Here is a 14173-nt window from a genome sequence, read left to right as displayed (position 1 = left end):
ACGGAAGAATAGAGGATCCCTTGCCTCTGAAAGAAAACAATTTTGGTTTAATTGGCGATTCGAGACACACGGCCTTAAGAAGATTTATTTGTTGGAGTCTAGATTTAGAAAAAATATATAATTGTTTGAAGAATATCGTAATGCTATGAAAAAGTCAATTGATCTTGGTTTCGTGGAAGAACTAATGAAGAACACCACTATAATTTGAGCCAACCAGATGTAAGACGTATGTGGCCAACAGAGTACAAATGATTCGGGAAAGAATTCCGACATTACGGTGAAACCACGTCTCTGGAGTTGATAATCCAGCAGACATAGATAGCAGAGGGATGTCGGCATCTGATTTTATTCTCGCAAATTTATGAACAAATTGGCCCATTTGGGTGTATTTACCAAAAGAACATTGGCTTCAAAGTAATCCACCAGAGGCAACTTCATGAAGACAGTGAAATCGGAATAAAACGCATCTTAGTATTATTGAAGATGATTATAGAGAAATAGATCAACTTATCCTAGGGCAAAATTACTGGCCTCTAGGATTAGTAGTTCGTAACTTTCCTGGTTCTGATGGATTAGTAAGAAGTGTTGAAGTTAGGAATTATAACGGTAAAGTTTATCTCAGACCCTCAAATAAGTTGGCATTAATATTACCTGCTGATGATAACTAAAGCGTTTCTCATCCCGTGGTGTATATTCACTCGTAAACGAGTGAGTGTCTTGTAGGGTAGGGGTTTATGTATTTATATATAAGAAGAGAAGTAGAGCAGTTGAAGGTGTTCTAACAGTCGTTTATCTAACCATCCAAAAGTTGTTTTTTTCTAACTTATTTCATTTTACCTTAGCATACAAGATTAGTTAGCAGGGAGAAACTTGGGCTTATTTTTCTGAATTTATAATTAAATTCGAAGTCGTGAACGTTTCTACAAATAATTGTCCAAGGTTCCCTATTTATAATTTATAAACGTATAAGCAAGTTAATATATATTATTAATATAATCTAGGAAACCTGAAAACGAGTTAGCTCAATTTTGGAACCATCGTGATCAGATATTATGTGACATAGTGATAATCTATTGGTATAAATTTCACACACTATTCGAACCAGTCCTTGAACCAAAATTTTCAGTATTATTTGCAGTCTGAGCATGTTCTGCTATCTTTACTATCAAGCTCGAAGCAAGAAGAAAAGAAAAGACATTGAAATGATTTGGGAGATATCAGTGTACGGCCATACTTTTCATCTAACCACAATCGGGATGATACTTCAACTATTAATATCAAGGATTTAAATAACACCACACTGCCTTTTATCACGATAGTCTTTCTTCAAAGCCAATTGATAAGTTTTATAAAAAAATTCATAAAGAATGAAAAATATCAAACTTACAGAATATAAAAATATTCTTAAATAATACCTAATTATCCATCAAATTAAGGAATACTTAATAAAAGGTCGTATTTTTAAAAGTTTAATTGACAGTTTTCTTAGTCCAAAATTATAAATTGTAGAAGAAAATTAAGACGTAATTTTCCATGTATTAATAGTTTCAAATAGAACTAGCTCTTTTCTACTTCAATATTCTAAACCACTTCAAATCAATCAATATCATCTATCACAATATGTAAGTGATCAAGAAAAAGGATAACAATTTTATAACTAAGTTAGAAATGACGTACAATATGTAGATGATGAGAAAAAAAAACACACTGATATGGAGGGATAATTTGTAGAAAATTCGAAATGTATAATTAATTTCTAGAAATAGTTTTTAATTGGCAAATTATTATAAATTTCGTTTTATAAGAAAAACCCAAATTTACATAATATGATACAGTATACATTCATAATATTCAGAGGCTATCAGTTGTATTTCGTACTTATAAATCTTTTGAAGGGTTTTTTAGGATATTATTTCATGCAATGTTTACAGGTTCCACATTTTTATCTCCTTCTTCAACTATTTATTGTTCAAATCACACCCTTCGCATAAAAAACACATATTCCTTCTTTTTCCATTTAATTTAAACACTTCCGTTGCATATTCATGTGAAAGTTCTTGTTCTGGATCAAAATGGGTTAATAAACTACTTGTACGATCAAAATAGCATGCTGACTCTAGTAATAGATAAGGGCTAGATTAGAAACTAATATAATTAAACAACTTAATGTTGAGTGATACCTTGTAATAAATTAGCCGGTAATATTGATGGAGTATCTTCTCACAAATAATTAAATGATGAATATAAAAATGATGAGGAATGTTTGAATAAAGTGACGGATGTAGGAGAAGAAATCGTTTTGTTAAGGAAAAGAATATTTATTCATTCTTTATTAGATAAGTTTGTTTCATTTTTTATAAACTTTTTTTTAAAGTTTATATATTTTATTACAAGAAATCAAAGGAATGACATATTTTATAAGATATTCAATTCTTTCTTCCGATAAATTTTTTTTTTCCTTATAATATACTCTTCAGGAATCAAGATAAGAAATTCACTGGAGAAAATTTTATGTTTTAATAAGTTCATAGAAAGAGTTTGTGAACTATCCGACGATTCTTGTACGTGTACAAGTCCATGAAAAGTAGATTTTAAAGTGAATATGTGATAGTTCTTTATTCATTTTAGAAGACAGAAATACTTGTCAAAAATTTCACCCTTCTTCTAGGATATAAGATTGAATTTAGTAGATGATTTGACAACAACTTCTACTAAATCTTCCACACATTCAATTTTTTAATGATTATTTGAAGATAAAGAATTGACGGCAAAGCTCCGTTCTGGCGAAAACTTTCAATGATTTTCAATAAGAAAGTATATAGAAACTTCATCAAATGAACCACTAATGACCATGTATGCTACAAAAGCCATAATGATATAATTTTTATTATGCCCACTATAAATGAAATTCATTGCTAAGAGTCGAATAACTTTTCATTTTATTTTAACATTCTTACCCACAGTTATCACATTGAATTTCAAGACGCAGAAAGCCTTTCCTAATAATTTCCTAAAATTATTATATAACAATAATACCTTCTTAGCCTCATCAAAAATATAAATATTGGATATTCCTTTTCCTTCATTATCAATAGCAAAAAGGTTAACTTTACATATATAGAGAAAGGAAAGGAATTGGTTTAGCTTTAGAAAAGTCCGTATTTAACCACGTAACAAATTCATGATCGTTTTCAGCGAATTCAAGCCTTCTATTGTAATCTTTGCGTTCCCTGTCGACACGGTACAATTGTGCGTGTGCTCTTTAATAATGTGCTTAACATTTAATGTCCAATCTACCAAATGATTTTTTATATAAATTCTCTTAATAATGAGGCTGATTCTTGAGAATTATCATAACAAATATGGCAAATATCGCTTCGCCGTCCTATAATATCCAATTTGGGACACTCAGTCTTCCAATGACGAGTGAAAGTGGATATACTGCAATATACCTATATCGTATCCTTTATCCAAACATGATTGTTCATATTTATAATATACAACTACCCTATTATCTTTAGAGATTGAAAATTTGAATGGTCATTTTCGTATTCTTCGGCTCAAATACCAATAATTAAAGTGGACTTGAGCCTGCGGGCATTCTAAGACCTTCATTTCGTTGCATAGTGAAATCAAACCAATTAAAACAAGGAGTTTTGTTTCCTAATCGATCCAATGGCCCAAGAAAATAAGAACAACCATTTTCGAGATACTTTTCAATTCTACGTTCTTCTTCTACATCCACATCACGAAATGTGACTCAAAAGTAACATAGCAGAAAACCCGCTTCTATTAATTATAATATTCATTCATGACCTTCAATAAAACTTATGAACTTATCAATAAAAGTGATAAAAAAGAGTTAGGGGAGCAAACAATTAGGTGGTAAAAGGAATGGGGCTATTGGTTGGGAGTAGTACTGCAGTATGTAAGGTCCTGTTCTCGGCCCATGTATGATATACTTATATATCCTTAGAATATTGAGAAAAAAAGCAAGATAACTTCTTTTGTATTTATTATTATAGTATAAATACAAAGAAAACAGCTGACGACAAGTCGAAAAAACTTCGTGACACAATTTATTCTCAATGCTTCTAATATTCAACGAATACAAATTCCCCACAAGATATACTTATTGGAATAATTTTTTATGAGTATTTGTACTTGTACCCACGGATTTTCAAAATTTTGTCTCAAGTTCCACACCCATTACAGATTTTTTGGAAAAATTGAATGTCTGTCCTTTGTGTACTCAAATGTTGACTAGCAGTACCCTATGTATACTATGAAAGTTTATTTTTCATGGTAATTCCGCCTAAGTTTAATGCCAAAAATAAACACAGAAAAGGCAAAATTTTCATATAGTATGGCCATATTATATCTAGAATGGTCCATTTTATTTCTGTATATGTATAGTAAATATATAATAAAGTCATATATTATATTACATTTATGAAGTCATATCAGGATAATTAGATCTAAATACATACAGACTGCTGCCTACTCTTATGATCAGAATAAATCTATGTATTTATGTACTGTTCATACGTGTTCCATGCTGCTCACATATATACATACATAAATATGTATGTATGTATAACTGAAGGGGTTAAATGGTACTAATAAAAATATGTATCTATAAGGCAAGGGGCATACAAGCTGTAGCTAATTATATCAAAGAAGAGAACTTCATTACCCATTCAAAGGATGTTTACGATGATGATGATAATGATAAGATTAGCATTTCTTAATAATAAATACTCAATTGGCACATGATTTACGAGGAAAGAAGCTTTTATTTCAAAGATAAAACGACTTCTTACATATTATTACATATAAACAATACACAACATACATACATATAATATATATATATATATTAATCAATATACACTAAAAAAATACGGCTTAAAATGGCTCCAAAATACGATGTCAGTATACACTGCACTTAAGAGTACATATGTATTAAAGCGTAATTCAATATGCAACAATACAACTTGGATTTATGTACAAGGGCTTTAGTTAATACATTCATAGATGGATAGAGTTAAAAGTTTCTAAGGATTTTCTTGTTTGCGAGTCTGAAGATTATTTTTTATTTTCCATTACTGTTATAATTAGTGATGGAAATCGAGTATATTTTGTAGCTCACTCATTGATTTTGGAATATGTAATCTGAAGAATTAATTTGCTTTGTCTTACCTATTGTCATTATTATTTCACTCAAGAGAAGTGAACTTCCTTTTCTACTTCATTTAATTATTTTCAAAACCTGATTGAACAGTCATGATTACTCATAAAAGATGTAAAGTAACACAAAGGATTTGTTGCAGAGTTATAATTGTAAGTCCTTGTTGGACTCAGGTGAAAAATTCAGGATCGACGTCGAAGTAATTCTTGCAAATGTCCTTCTTTATTTTCTCCTCCATTTCCCTTTGTCCAAGCTGCTTGTAGCTGATCTGATGGAACGTCATGACAGCTTAGCTGCTCTCCTCCAAAATATCTTCAAATTGTCAGGGGTACCAGGTTGATGTAATATATATTTTTTTAACATGCCTAAATGCTTCTGATTAGAATCATTAGTTATGAATATTCTTTCATTCTGCTTCTTTTTTTTTTAATTTCCCTATTTCATAGAAAAAACAATTAAATACCATAACGAGTATTTTAAATATTTGTACTGTATAATGTAACCATATTCATATAATAGATAGCATTCAGATTAATTAAAAACAAAGATGTACAAAAGGGGGATCACTTTTTCCCCAACCTCTTTCGATCTAGCCAGCCATTTGCAATGTCTTGAAGTTAAATATACTAAGCTAAATCCAGAGTTTCATAAAAATTGGGAAATATCTAGCGTTGGTACATTCTTACTTTCGATTACGTAAAAATAATCATTTTTTTCCTTTTTTTTTTCTCTATATCATATTTGTTTTCAATAACAAAGGGTTATTTGCATACATATGCTAATACAAATAACCAGTTAGTACAAAATAAAAATGCAAAGTCCTCATCTACAAGAAATTTTATTATAGTGTTCTCGTGAAGATTATATATCTTAAGAGATCAAAGTATAAAAGTTTTTTACGTTATATAATAAACGTTAAACCCTTAAAGTTGATAACTTCCCTTCCGTGGACAATAGATGAAATTTGAAGCAGCTTACTGTAGTAGGAATCAGATTCCATGTGTTTATGATAAAGCAAGAATACTGACGGTAACTAAAATATGCATCACAGGTAAAGTTATATCCTTCTAATGAATACAAAAATTATCTTAAAATCCTATTGATAGATATTCAGCTAACAAAAAGGCGTTACATCTAAATGAAAAATAAAGAAACGATGCCATTTTTCTCCAACAATGCCAAGAAAATTATGCTAAACAGTCTAAAGAAGAAAATAATATTGTCCAAAAGGATTTAATGATTGTTTTTAGAAGATATTAAGGAGTGTTTGAAAACAAATTATAAATTCCTGGTATATCTAATCCATTATGCCACTGCACTGGGATGGAAAACTCATGAAAATTCTTGAAAATCTGAAATGCTAAGAAGAAAGGTTAACTATACTTGTTTCGGAAATAGGAAGAGAGTAAAATTAATTGTGGTTTCTGCAATACCAAAAAAAAAAAAATGTTTTACTCGGAATGAGAATTAAAAAGACTACTTTTATTTTATTGAGTGATAGTAAAGGTACAGAAAATGTGAAGGCAATGGTGTTTGACAAAATAACAGAATGAAGAAACACATAGTGGTTCTTCTTTTGCTAATAGCTGTCAAAACGTTGTGCAAACAAACTAAGTATAGTCGATATTGATCTGCTCTCTGCTTAGATTCTTCAAGACCGGGCCTTGTCAGTGTCATTTTCTTTTTTGGTTGGCACAAGAGAGACAGGTACAGAGAAAAGGAAGACACGAAACGGGATTTTCCGATAGTTCACTCACTTTTTCAGAAACTCTCCGTATTTCCTTCCTCTCAGAGCAAGGATCGACGCTTATTCCACATTAATTGACTTTCTACTGAAACGGATACCGGACTATTGAAAAGAAAGTGGTTGTCGGAAGCGATTCAAAAAAACATGGCTTTCATTTTAACTCCCAACATGGTGATATAATTAGTAACTTGATGATGATGATAGTTTTGTGTAGTTTAATTAAAATTTTGCTTGAATTTTGTTCCATTTTTCATATTTTTTAACCTTTCCTTATTTCTTTTCGTTTGTTTGTAAGGAAAAAAATGAACAAGTGTTAGCTATAATGCATACAACTGACGACTAATTGAAGCAGTGGGCAGAACAACCCCTGGCATACTGACATGCTTGAATTAAGCTGGAAAACATCCGGTTAAAGCTTATGTCGTGCCAGATCCTGGGTTATAATTAAAAATAGGTGCCGGAATTCCTTGCTCTCTATTTAAGTATGGCATATAGTTTGATTTTTGTCAAAGATATGCATGTTGGTTAACAAATCACATAATGTGGGATCAAAATTATAAAAATGTTGACAATGACGTGGTTAAGATCAGTGTTGGGGTTTGATTTCAAATTTCTAAACCGATCTATCACTATTACAATTTAAAGAAGTTTGGTTTAGACTAATCTCAAAAAAAAAGTTGTCTGGATCGGTCCCAAAAAAAAATTGGTTTGGATTGATTTCATAAAAAAATCGGTCTGCATCAGTCTCACTTAAAATTTTCTCTATACCGATTCTATAGATGAATTGTTGATGAGGACATGTGTGTTTCAAAATTATAAGCATGTACAGACTAAATTTTAATGCGTAGCATAAATATTATTTGTAAAACTTATTAATTTTTAATAAGGATGGTTATAAAAACGGTCCATAGATTGAGAACGAAATAAATTGATCTATATATTGAGATCAAATAAATTGGTCCACAATTTGAATACGATTAAATATGGATCTATGGTCTGAGATGAAGGTCACGACTGAAATATCGGCTCAAATTGGTCTAAAGAATCACTTAAACCCAAAAATCGATCTTGGACCTAATCTCAACGTTAATAAAGATTTTAAGATGTCTCTTGTTATAACTACTTTTGAACTGTTTTGAATGGGGCATGCAAATGATGGATAAATTATGAAATACTATATACTTGTTCGTGCATTTTAACTTTTTTAAATCATCTTCTGATGTGTGGTAACTGGATATATTGTATTTAATAGGTATAAGTAATTAACGATAACAAAATAATGAGGTAAAGCAAATGACTAACTTTGAAAAAAAAAACTTTTCTCGTTATGAATAACTCAAAAATTAAAGTTTTTTTTTTGTTTCTTTTTGTAGATAATGATTAAAAATATTGCAATTTGCATATCAGAACCTATTAAAGGAAAACTTTTATTTTTCTCTTTCTATCTCAACTAATTATCAAAGCCTTGCTATTCCATTTTTTTAAATTCATTTTAGGAATGATGCAATATTTAAATCTAGGAAGGACATGTTTTGTTTGTACATGATTCTTATTTGCTTTTTAGTACGAATGGTTCAACTTTGCTATGTGTATTTGTTCCTAAATAACAAATAGCATTGATAGAACTTGTAATTAAGTGAGTGATTTGTATACATGTTGATGAACTTCTCAAAATATGAAAAGAATACTAATCAGGCCAAAAAAGGAGAAGGAGAAAAAAAGCCTTGATTAACTAATTTGACTCTCCACTAAAAAAACAGATAAAAAAGTATATATCACTTTGGGATAATTAAGCTCGTTAGGATGTTAATTAAGAGTCATCGTGACTTGCATTTTGAAGTCATTCTTGACTCCAAACTTGAAATGTCATCAATAAAAGATAAATGAGTGGTAATTTTGCAGCTGAAAAAAAGTACCTTTAGTTTTTTAGTATATTGATCTTCTGCATCAAGTCATGAAATAGCACATTATCATATTGGAAAACAATACAGACTAATCATATTACATTTCTGCTTGGGAAGTTTTATAACATTTATTATATGTTCGACATTCAAACATGTAGATCTTTTTACAACTTTGCCTTGCAAAGGATCGTCTTTTTCTCAAACCTTTGGACTATTTTTTTAGTTTACAGATATTTTATTTTTATGCTCATACCCAGAAAACACTTTTTTATTATTCAGCGAAAATTAGTCAACTTGATTTTTTTTTTTACCTCCAGAAACAATCCTGTTGATAAGTATGATCAAAAATGATTATTATTTTACATCAACGGTAACGTTCAGTAAGTAATTAGTAATTAGAAAGGAGATAAATCATTCTTTCCTCTATCATACTACTCTTATAAAACTTTTTACAATTTCATAAATATTTTCAAGCATTTTAGGTTTAAGTAGATTAATAAGCCAAAACTTTAGAGAAATAGTTGTTTGAACAAATAAATATTCGACAAATAGGGTAAATAACTGTAATTGTCGCCGCAAATTAGATAAGCAATCCAGTTTTAAAAAAATCTTACTATCAAACAGCATACTGTTTTTGAATATATATATAAATAAAATTAGGATAAAGAAAGAATATTTGGCCGTGATTGGCCAGTCTGAGTGGAACTCACTTTTTTCATGTATTTGAACATGAAAATATACATCTTAAATGTATTAAATAGCTACACACACATCCAAACATAGTGTTTTATATTGTTATTGTCAACGAACATAGAGCACTTTATATATTCGTAAAATTAGCTTATCAGCACCCAATATCAAAAAGGCATTTACAAGGACAAACAATCTGAGACCAGTTGTTCAACACTTTCCAAGTCTTGAAATCATATGGTTTTTCTAAAAATCCATAAAATATTTCCATACAAAGTATAAACTTTGTTTGATGGTTGGTAGACGGAACAAAATATTTCTATAAAGGATAATAGCCAGAATTTATTATATAATAGTTTAAAAATTTAAGATATTGTTAAAAGTTGTTATTTAAATCTAGGAATGAACCATAAGACAATTTAAATTATCTTATTTTCATTGGAAATCCAATTTAATGAAATTTTTACAAACAGAGGCTCAAATAATATTACATATTTGAAGCGAATTAAACTTATTTTATTATGTCTTTAAAGTGCCCTTAATTTTTGATGTTGGTATAAATGTGCTGAATAAAGATAAATAGAAAATCCCTTAAAGATTGAATTAAACTTTGATACTCATTATAAGAGTTGTAAATCATATGACCTCCTGCTATGATTAAAAAAAACTTAGAAATGACATGGTAGTCCAGGCAACTTAAAGGGAATAAACTTGGATCTTAACTCTGTATCTTGCAAAACCATATTCATGAATTACTCCAATATCGATTCTCAATTCTACTCTGAAACCAACAAAAACTTTCACTAATATATAGAGCCAACTCAAAACAAATCCTCAATGTTACTCTCGTTATTCATAAGCACAAACAACTATACATTTCAATGTTCTCAATAATTAAAGAAATTGATAACAGCTTTATAAAAAAAAATCTTCAGAATTACAAAAAATCTTGCATGCGTTCAATGGTATATTTTTTACAATTCTCCCCATCCTGGAATTAACATTATAATTTTTAATACCCAGATACCTTTACATATAAGTACACTTAGGATTTGTGAGCAATCACTCAATCGCTCCAAAAATAACTCATTTTGACCTATTTGAGAAAAATTGCTCATTTTGTCCTGTTTTGAGTGCAAATCACTACTCATTTTGTTCTGTTTTGAGTGAAAATTACTCATGTTTCTAAATTGGTATAAAATAAATCGAGGAAATTAGGATTCTAGTTAGATAACAAAACAGCTTTTGATGATATTTTTCGGCGGACAGTCCAACTGCAAGAACCTTCATTAATTAAGTTATCTTTTTGAAGAATCACGGTTTTGATAACAGGATCGGGGATGTGAGGGGCCAGATTCCAACAACAACCAATTAGAGGAAGGGAAAATTTGGTGGAAAATTGAATGTTGAATAATCCCCCTTGAATCTTACAACAAAAGATATCCTTTGCACAAAATGGCGAAATCCTGATCGGCCCATTATGCAAAAGGTTGGGCGTTAATATAATTAGTGGTGGTGATGATGAGATGCATCCATAAAGATCTCACCAACTTCAAATTTTATTCAACTACTAATGCCGATTGTCTTAAAGTATGTTTAAAACTACCTAAACTGATGGAAGGCAAAAATTGGAAGAAGAAAATCTTGATTTGTCGATATAAAATAGCAAAATTTTTAAATAAATAATGATAAATATATAACAACATTAAGTACATTAAATTATTCTATTAAAACTATATTTTTCTTTTAATAGCAATTAACTCCATTTTGATTTCGTTAAATTTCATAATTTTGGGGTCTTTTTTTCCTCATTTTAGGCCCAAAAATCGCTCAAAAGTCCTAAGTAATCGTGTGAGGTATTAAATATCATAGTCATTTATATATGTACTGTATTTTAGTATTATACAGGCAACAGCTCAATCAAATAATTCATCGAAGATTCAACAAAAATAATAGCCTTCTAAAGAAAATATTGAATAATATTTTGATATTCACCAGAAACTGATTGGCATTCATATCAGTGCGTAAATCCAAGGAGTACTCTATACTAGTATTAAGACACATTATGGAAATAGTGCACTTGTCTGAGATTGTTTTCATTAATCATCACTAATTTGGTCCAACTTCAGTCTAGACCTGTCTCGTTGTAAATCTAGACATTTCTAAAAACTTTTTAAACTGATCTGGAGCCACATTTTGGGTCAGATCGGTCTACAAAAAATCGCTTAAGACCGAACTGGAAAAAAATCGGTCTCGCAGGAAGTCTCAATTTTATACATGAAACTGGCACTCATTTTTACCTTCTTTTTTATATAACTATTTTTTTTTTTTTTTTGGACCGACTTAAGGCTGTTTTCCTATTTTTCTATTAGTAATTATTACAATGGTAAAATGAATGTCATAAGGAATTAAATTAATAATTATTCTAAGTAAACAAATAAACCAGATTTTTTTTTTCACTCCTTAAGACATTCATTACACTATTATTTATACTCTATTAGGGTTTGAGTAAACTAAAACAAATATTTATTCCGTAGGGTGATGTGACAGTCTGTAATTTGAGCACACAATATTAATTAATTAAAAAGGGTAGTCCTACTTAATTTTGAATGAAATAAAAAGTCACAGGGCCCTTTATGTGAGTAATATACCTATATTTTATGTAAAAAAATTAGAGAGTATGTCTTATTTTGGCACAAGGCGGCACTACCCGCTGTCGCTTTGTTTACAACCTCATATAAGTAAATAACGCTCATACCCTACTTACACTAATTGAAAAGGAATACGTTCTAACCAAGTGCCTGAATAGTAAATTATTTATCTAGGCAAAAAAAGTAGCAACAATAAACACTTTTTCATTGTGTATAAATAGGTATGTTTACGTTATGCTGCATACCTTATTTCAATTGTATAGACCTGTAAATCAGTGGAAAATGACTATTAGATGAAGCTAAAATATTAAAGAGGAAAAAACAAATTTCTTTTGGTAAACTGTTTTTGTGATAAATGCCCTGAATTCTCAAAAATGAGAAAGAAAATAATTATAAAAGGCCTAAAGGTATCAAGTTTTTATTTTTTTTACTCAAGAGTTCCAAAAGCATTTTTTTTCTCCTTTTTTCTTTCCTTTAAAATGTTAGATCCTATTACAAAGAAAATTAATAATAAATATTTAATTTCTTATGCAATTTTTTAGTTTGTATATATTTTTTGAAATCATACTGCTTTTATATTTATAATGTTGGAAGGTGTATCCCTGTTAACTATTTATAATTTATTATTCCATTTTTCATCTTTTCTTGGATGTTGGTAACGAAAGTTATAAAAAGTATTACCTTTTTGTAGGGGCAACTTGATTAGGCTTTAAAAAAAGTAAAAGTAGTTATTTTAATTTTTGAGGAGGTAGCATTTAATCACAAAGTGCGTTTGCTCATGAATAATAGATGATTGGCTTTGGAGCTATGAATCCTTGTCCTACTTGGACTCGGCACAGGATCGATATCGGAGTCATTCCTGCCTATGCTTTTGATAGATACGATATGGGATTTGTGATTTGATTTTTCTTCCTCCCTCCGGTCATAGCTTCTTGTAGCCAATTTCATTAGTACAAGGTTAAGCAACTGAAAAAAATTTAGACAAACACACTAGGTTTATTAAGTAACTCTATGTCTTTCTGATGACGTCATTGGAAGAATTTTTTTGGTTAAATTTAATATATAAAATGTCGTAATTTAAAATTGTTATTTCCATTGATTCTATATTTATTAACGGTATGTTTATGTTACTCAATTTTTCTTTATCACTATATTCTTGTATTTGGGGCCCCAATGACGTCATTCATAATACAAGTAAATTTTCAAATAGAACTGAAAATGGATGAAAGCTAACCTTGCTGTCACTTACTTTCATGAAACGTATCGACAACAAAGCTGCTTTCCTACCAAACAAATCTTCAAATTGACATTTCATTTTTGGTTTCTTTTAAAAATAAAAATATTGAGGAAAAATAATTAATAGAACAAAAAAGGGTTATCATCATTATGCTCTCATATTCGTACAAAAAAGGCTAAGGATGGGCCTTTTGTAGATTGCAAGAACAATAAAAAATATAATGAATCTCCAATTAATTATCATCCCTAACAGTGATACAAAACATGAAACTAGTGCTGTAGCCCATTTTAAGCATGTTAAACTTAATTTTAATTTTTATTCTCCGTCGATATGGTTATGGCTTCTCTCCTTAGAGTGTATTGGTTCCGATAAACATTCTTTACGCAGCATAAGCTAATGTCGAAAAGTCTTTGAGAAATAAACACTTTATTAAACTCATTCTGACAATACTATTTTAAGTCTTATCCGTCATTTGAGGTTCTCAAACCCCTTTAAATATTTTGATACAAACGGTAAATTGCTCGACGTATTTTTAAAAAAGCTACTCTTCAGAACTCAAAATATAATTAATTAAAAAGTTCATATATATGTATTAGACAAGAAATACTCCATACATGCAATGCACATTCTAAATTTCCCTTTTTTCCTCTGGCTATATATGGGGCTTATTTAAAATAAAATAGTCATGAAAGAATGAAAGAGAGAATTGAATTAAAACATGTCTACAGGAACTTAATTATTAATCTAAAGTAT

Source organism: Lepeophtheirus salmonis, chromosome 6 (genome assembly GCF_016086655.4).
Source record: "Lepeophtheirus salmonis chromosome 6, UVic_Lsal_1.4, whole genome shotgun sequence".
Lineage (NCBI taxonomy): Eukaryota > Metazoa > Arthropoda > Copepoda > Siphonostomatoida > Caligidae > Lepeophtheirus > Lepeophtheirus salmonis.
The sequence above is the reverse complement of the archived record's forward strand: the minus strand, read 5'-3'. Positions refer to the sequence as shown.